At 48.2% G+C, this 6,923-nt stretch overlaps 1 pseudogene; it reads left to right on the top strand.

The window, feature by feature from the left end:
* Window positions 1-5,256: 5,256 nt before the first annotated feature.
* On the top strand, window positions 5,257-6,461 carry LOC144727225 (protein S100-A1-like; annotated as a pseudogene).
* Window positions 6,462-6,923: the final 462 nt, after the last annotated feature.

Genomic DNA, 6,923 nt, shown 5'->3' on the forward strand with positions numbered 1-6,923 from the left:
CACAGATGTTCAATTGGGGGTGGGTCAGAACATTACAACAATACAAAAACATGATAGGAGTGCAGAGTGTAGAAAAGGAAAACAAATAACAAAAAAATATATACGAATAAAACTAAACTAGTTTCATCCTACCAGGTAAACTCCATTTAACACGTAGGCTTTCACGACCAATATCATCCATAAGAGGTTTTTTTGGGTAAGATTGCAGAAATATATAAATGTGTCGTTAAAACCTGCCACCACCCGACACAGCCAACTAGTAAGGGTTGTTACGTAAACAGAACGTGCAAATTCATCACTAGTACAGCCCACCGGTGTTTTCGAGAGCCAAGCCACAACATTTACAATCTGAGTACGAAGTTTCGCCAGTAATTACAACTAGCTTCATCAGCTGACAGCCAGATTTTTGGAGAAGTCCACCTGTTTCGTTCCTTATATAGAGGCGTAGATGTGGTGACCACACTTCTTCGCTCTTGCGCAAAGTGGTGGGGGGGATTAATGAGTCAACGTACATTATGCATGCGTGTTATGCGAGCCCTTTGATCTTGTCCTTCCTGTTCATTGTGTATTAAAATAGCCGTACAGTACCAACGGTAATCCCTATTGAAGTATGGTGGCTTGTATAGGCATGCATTTAAACAATGTATTATTTGATGATTCGCTTCCGAGTAGCACTAAGTCGGTAGCTATCCGAACGGTTACAATTATTTTTACAGTCGACCCTTCCACATCGCAGGGGTAGGGGCGCAGGCCCCCCGCGACCTGGAAAAACTGCGTGAAATTTTTTGGTCCCCTTGGTTTCCTTGGTGAGCGAAGCGAGCAGAATAATAGTGTAGTGGCGTAATTTGCGCAGGGTTCGCAAACAGCAGTTGCATTCATGTACGGGGTTGCAAACAGTGCGGTCAGTTAAGGACAAGCGTGAGGCCTGTGAGACAGCAGACAGAGAGACACCAGCAATTAGGGAAAGAGGCAGTGATTGGCTGGCTGCAAATGCAAACACGGAGGAGGCGCCAAGAAGGCAGAGATAGAAGCGATAAGGGGGGGAGCACGTGCAGGAGACACCAGAAGGATGCCAGCTTAACGAGGGCCACCTGAGGACACTTAATGAGGAGGGGGATATATGGGGATGTGTGAAGCAACGGGAGTTGAGTTGGTTGGAGATGAAGAAGTGAGAAGTCAATACAAGACAAGTCCGGGACCTCGCCCTCCATTACCTCGTCCTCCCCAGCGGTGTTGGCTGAACCCCTGCTCGGGGCACGCAAGGTTGGAGGTGTGGGTGTAGTAACAGGCTAGCGGGGGAGAGGCAAGTGGAATCCTTAGCGTGAGTGTGATAGGCTAGCGGAGAACAGGCTCGCGGAGCCAGAGAGAGATAGAGCGTCCGTGACAGGCAAGCGGAGTGCGGAGTAAACAGGCTAGCGGAGCAAGAGAGAGTGAGCTCGGAGTAGCAGACTAGCGCAGCAAGAGAGGGAGACTTCGCCAGAGGAGTACGTGGTGTTGAACGTGAGGAGCACCCGTGTGGGATGCTTCTAATAAAGTGACACAGGAGAAAAAGAAGTTGTCCGCGTGAGTAAACACCACTACAATAGTATAACAAAAGACAGTATCACCTTTTAGTTAAATATACAAATATAGAGTACAGTATTTGGTCATACAGTACAGTTAAGATATCTCAACATTTTCCAGCCTTTGCGTGTCGTCTGCTGGCTTTCGCATTCTTTTAATAAACTTTAACTTTTTACAAAATTTTACTTTAGAAAAGTTGTGTATATTTATGGTATTAAAGGATTAAATACAATAATATTATCCAGTACTGTACATATATTTTATGCATTTATGAGTGACTAAACTTTTTGTGTGTCGTCTGTGGCGTTTCCAAAACTCCCAAAAACTTCCCATTTAATGTCTTTTGCCGACCCCGCGATTTATCGAAACCGCGATGGGGAAAGTGGCGGTGCAGAAGGGTCGACTGTCTCATCAAACAGGAGGAATTCACGGTGCAACGCATCTCATCTGTTAAACATCTGCAGCCAATAGGATTGTCATCGATTGATCCTGCCTGCAGACATTGGTAGGTCACAGATAATGATGAAGATAAGAGAGCAGCAGATGAGGACAGAGCAGCAGAAGAGCAGAGCGCTGTGGATGATGACGGTGGTGGTGGGGGATTAAATGACTGGAAGCCTCCTCGCCTGTGTCCGTGTGTTGGTGAGGAGTGTCCACTACCAATAGAACAGCAACTCGTGTCTCCCTTCTGCGTCTCCATGTGTCTGCCTTCTGTGTCTCTGTTGTGTGCCCATGTGTCTACGTTGTGTCTGTGTGTCCCCCGTGTCTCCCCCCCCTCACGGTGGTGTGTATCAATGTTTGTCCCTCTGAAGCCAACGCCCGACCTGACATAGACACGGCCACAACAGAGTACCCGGGTGTCCTGTGCAGGGCTGTCTCACTCACCCACTGCTGAACACATCTCACAGCCGTCTTTGTCTCTCCCCAGTGCCGTCTCACGCTCACTCACCTCGGTGATGTTTCTTCCATCCTTCGACCGTCGTCGGCGAGGTTCTTCACTCAAGCAGGGAGAGCGAGTCGAGTGAGAAGGCCTCAGGGAGTCTCGGAATCTCGGAGAGTCGCGGAGTCGTCGGCTTCTGCTTCTTCGCGGGAGACTTGAATCTTCAGAGTGGGCGTCAGTTGGTCGTGACGTCACTCGACGGTGGGCGGGGCTTGTGTCTGTAGGGGGGAGGGGCTGCGGGGGGGGGGGCTTGTGGGGGATGGAGAGGAGGGGCAGGGGGCTTGATCAGCTCGTTGGTTGAGGCGTGCAGTGCAGAGGTTTGCGGTTTGAACCCGTCAGGTCGCCCTGGTTAATACTACGGGTGTATTCAAACTAAACTATTTTTTTTTATTTTACTAGGTAAGGCAAACTGAGCTACATAGCTCTTTTTACAAGCGATCTGGCTATCACAAATGATAGCTCAACGAAGTGGCTTATCGAGTGGAAATGTAAAGCAGACAAATACTCGAAGAGCATGTTGATTGTAAATGTGAAAGGAACAGAAACCCAGAAAAAAACTCCAGGTGATCACAGGAAGATAACATGTAAACTCGAAATATGCAGCAGGCGTTAGATTCGGGATCAAACCCACGACCTCCTGCATACCAGGCGAGGGAGATAAGATCTCACCACGACAGCGCCCAGCAAACGAGCTGACCACCACCGCCACGCTGCCTGACCATCGTTGATCGTTCCTTGGGAACGATCGGCTTCATCATTTGCACGGCAATTTATTTTAATTTGGTATTTTTTCTACAGTGATGCTGGCACGCGTAGACCTAGTCTCACTCATGACGTCACTTTAAGGTTATTTATTTTAGCCGGCCGGTGGTGACTACAAACGCCGGTAATCCAGCACTGTAGAGGCGAGGGTTGGTGGATCGCACAAATGCTGTGAAAATCCCAACCCCTTGGCGTCAATGAGGCACCATACCCTGGCTCGCCAGGAGAAGGCGGTACAGCAAACATGTACGCCCACGTGTTCCATCTGTACGGAATCAAGTTTTACCTCGCCATGCACATGCCGTGGGTTTTCTCTGGGCGCTATGGTTTCATCCCAGACGTAAACGCTCATTATGTGGCCGAGAACACCTTCGTATACAGAGGACAGCAGAGCTGGTGGCTGCTGTCTGCGGCTCCTCTTTCTCTCTCGTCGACGAGAGCGGGCGAATTCCGTGCAACGGCGTCCACACAACTTGTTTTTTTGTTGTTAAATCCGTGAATATAAATGGGGTCTTAATCATGGCTATCGCCTGATGAAGCTGGTTGTAATTACCGGAGACAACATTGGAATCGCATTCTAAATATTGTAGGTTTGCTCTCCAACACATCGGTGTTCCTAACTAATAGCTAATTGGCAGGTTTTCTTTGCCACTGTTGCAGAGAAACGAAAGCTACCCAGAAGAGCACTTTTGAATAAAGTGTTGCCGTCACATGACCCACTCACGTTTAGGCTTGCCAACTCTTGACTGAAGATATTGCGGGAGATGTTTAATTTCCATAAAGTATCCAATTAAAAGCTCCGGTATCGCCTTAAATTGTCACCCGGAGAATGATGCCAATTTCGGTGGACACTCCCGGACATTGATGGAGAGTTGGTAACCTGATTTGCGTTCTCTATTTGTGAAGCTGTCCAGTCATCTCAACCTACTGTGTGGTACGGAATTGGACAAGAACACGACTCAGAATAACTTCTATCGTCCCCAAATGCTTTTGTTTAGCTGGCCTGCTCTCTCGTTACGATCATGACGGGAAAGAGGACGGGCTGGCGACCCAAGCAGGCATAATGTAAGTCGTGTCTTCCTGCTGTTTGAGCAGAAGCAGCAGCACACCTTTGCGAATTGTTATTTCTTTGGGATGTGTCTATACAAAGGCAGAAACCTAAGTGAATAGTTCATTAGCCCTGGTGTCATCGGAGTTGGTTCATGAACTCGCCAAAAGCAAGGGTCTATATTTTCCCATTTTCCAGCTGGGCTGGTTCAATCCTCTGATGGCCTCTTCATAACCTTGGATATCTCGTCTCGGATCATTCTGTTGTCGCAGAATAAACACAACTTTGAAACTTTGATTAGCGCATCGGGTAGAGCTCGTCGAGAGGAATAGGTTGCCATATCGTTCGCCTTCAACAGACATTAAATGACGTCGCAACGGAGTTTATGAGAGAGCCGGGGGCTTATGGGACCCGCTATTATGTTCGTTTGAGGTTAATGATTATATTTATTGAAAAAGTTTTTATAAAAGTCAACCCTTATAAAATGCAACGTTTAACTTACTCACTCCGGATTGTGCCCGCCCTCACAGTCGGGCATATTTGCGGAATACACCACGCCGCCATTGACGCTGGCCATTGACCGAGCAACCCAACATTCCTACCAGCTCCCTCCGCAGGAATGTGTTTTATTTCGTCCCCGTGCAAACACCTCCACTCCCTCCATCAAGCGCCCGCTTGATAGCAATGTTGGGGCCTCTTGGCACGCGCCTCCCATGAGTTCATTGTCTGTTGATGTTGTTTCTGCTGTGCTCTGGCATCACGGACTTCCCTTGTAAATTAGCCGGGAAACGAGATAAACGGGACCAATCAAAAAACATCATCACTTAATCGCACAGTGAGAGCGAGCAGGTGTGAGTGGTGACGTCACTGGCCGCGCTTCATAAAAGCCGCAACGGGTGGCAGCAGTCGTCGTCAAAGTTGCAGACGTCTGTTGCAGGTACCGCCACCGCCGCGGTGTTGGGCAAGATGCCTTGTGTAGTGGGGATCTCTGCAACGCGCGGGTTTTACCTGGGTTCGGTGAGAGCTGTGTGCATCGCGGGTTGAGGTTTGGGCCAGAAATTGTTTTTGGAACAAAGCTGGGGCGCTACGTGATCAGTCATTATGGTGCGTAGAGAGGTGACGTGTTCATTGTCTTCACGTGATTGAAGGCTGTCTCGTTGTTTGTCGTGTCTTCGCAGATTCCACTTGCGTACTGACTCGACCGTGCATCGCTTATGAAGATGAGCGACCTCCATGCAGCCACCCTGAAGCTCCTGTCCACCTTCAATGAACTCGCCCGCGACAGTGCTGTGAAAGATTGCCTGAAGAAGGAAACGTTCAGGAGCTTCCTAAAGGGGGATAAGGGCAAGAGTCTGATCCAGGTGGGATGTGGTTTTGCTATTCGTATGGACCAGTCCCTCGGTTCATCCCATGTTTGAGTCTCTTGTTATACCCTCTCCATTCTTCTGTACTAATAAATGTTTGGTTTGGATCGCGTAAATGTCCGTCAAACCCGACCGACAATTTGGTAGGGTTTGTCACGTATACTGCCGATTAGTTGCTACTTTAGCACACTGTTGTGTTGGAGAGTAAACTTGCAACTTGTACTAATGAATACGCCGTTTAGCTGATTTTTACTACTGGCTTCATGAGGTGATAGCCAGAAATGTGCAGTGGTGTTTCGTTCTTGGAGATGTCTCACTGGGCCTAATCGGGGGTGACTAAACGGATAAGGGGTTAATGTAGTCTTATAACTTCGAATGGACCATTAATTCTGAGAATGCAGGACGTATTGTGGTTGGCTTATTCACAGTTATTCCACGTGGTAGAATGACCGGCACTACGCCGTGTACCATCACTTGCTGTCTATTTTGCCCATGTTCCACAGTCCAGGTCCAGTCTTTTCTAACTCTTGCTGCTTTGATTCCATTCAGAATCCCGTGGATGGGTTCGTGGTGAGCCGCATCCTGAGGGACCTTGGTGATGACAAGGATGGGGAAGTCGACTTCCTCGAGTTCGTGATCACGATCGCGGCCTTGAAATTCTGCTGCCACCCGAACTTCCGAGCGCACCACGAGCGGAATGGCAGGACCCACGCGCTGCGCGCATTCCAAGTGTAACGCGCCTGTTGCATGATACGCATACTATGAAATAAACGGTTTAATCACATCAACGTGGCGTGCTTGTGACCTTGATACTCTAGGAAAATAATCGAGTGCAGTGGTTATCATGCAATGTCCTCGATGGGCAGATACCAGGATGAGTCTAGCGATATGGAATGTGCCAGGTATCCGTTTCCTGCTTGCAGTTCTGTGGTTTCATAATTGGAAGACTCGATATAGCTGACAACTATGCAACGTAGAAGGGGCTGCACTATTCATTTTCATACCGCTGTTTATACTTCGTGTACTTGCGTAGGATGAAACTTTTGATTAGCAAGTGATCTGGATTTCTTGCACATACTTTCCCAGCCACAACCCAGCCTTTTGATCTGTAACGTATATCGACGGTAATGCTGTAAGTTATAAAAGAACAATATCAACACCATGTATGTATTACCAACATGGTTATCAATATTTACACCCCCCACCCCCACCCCACATGATCGTACTCAAAGCCACGTTTCCACAA

The sequence above is a fragment of the Lampetra planeri genome, chromosome 25 (genome assembly GCF_965212315.1).
Source record: "Lampetra planeri chromosome 25, kcLamPlan1.2.h2, whole genome shotgun sequence".
Lineage (NCBI taxonomy): Eukaryota > Metazoa > Chordata > Hyperoartia > Petromyzontiformes > Petromyzontidae > Lampetra > Lampetra planeri.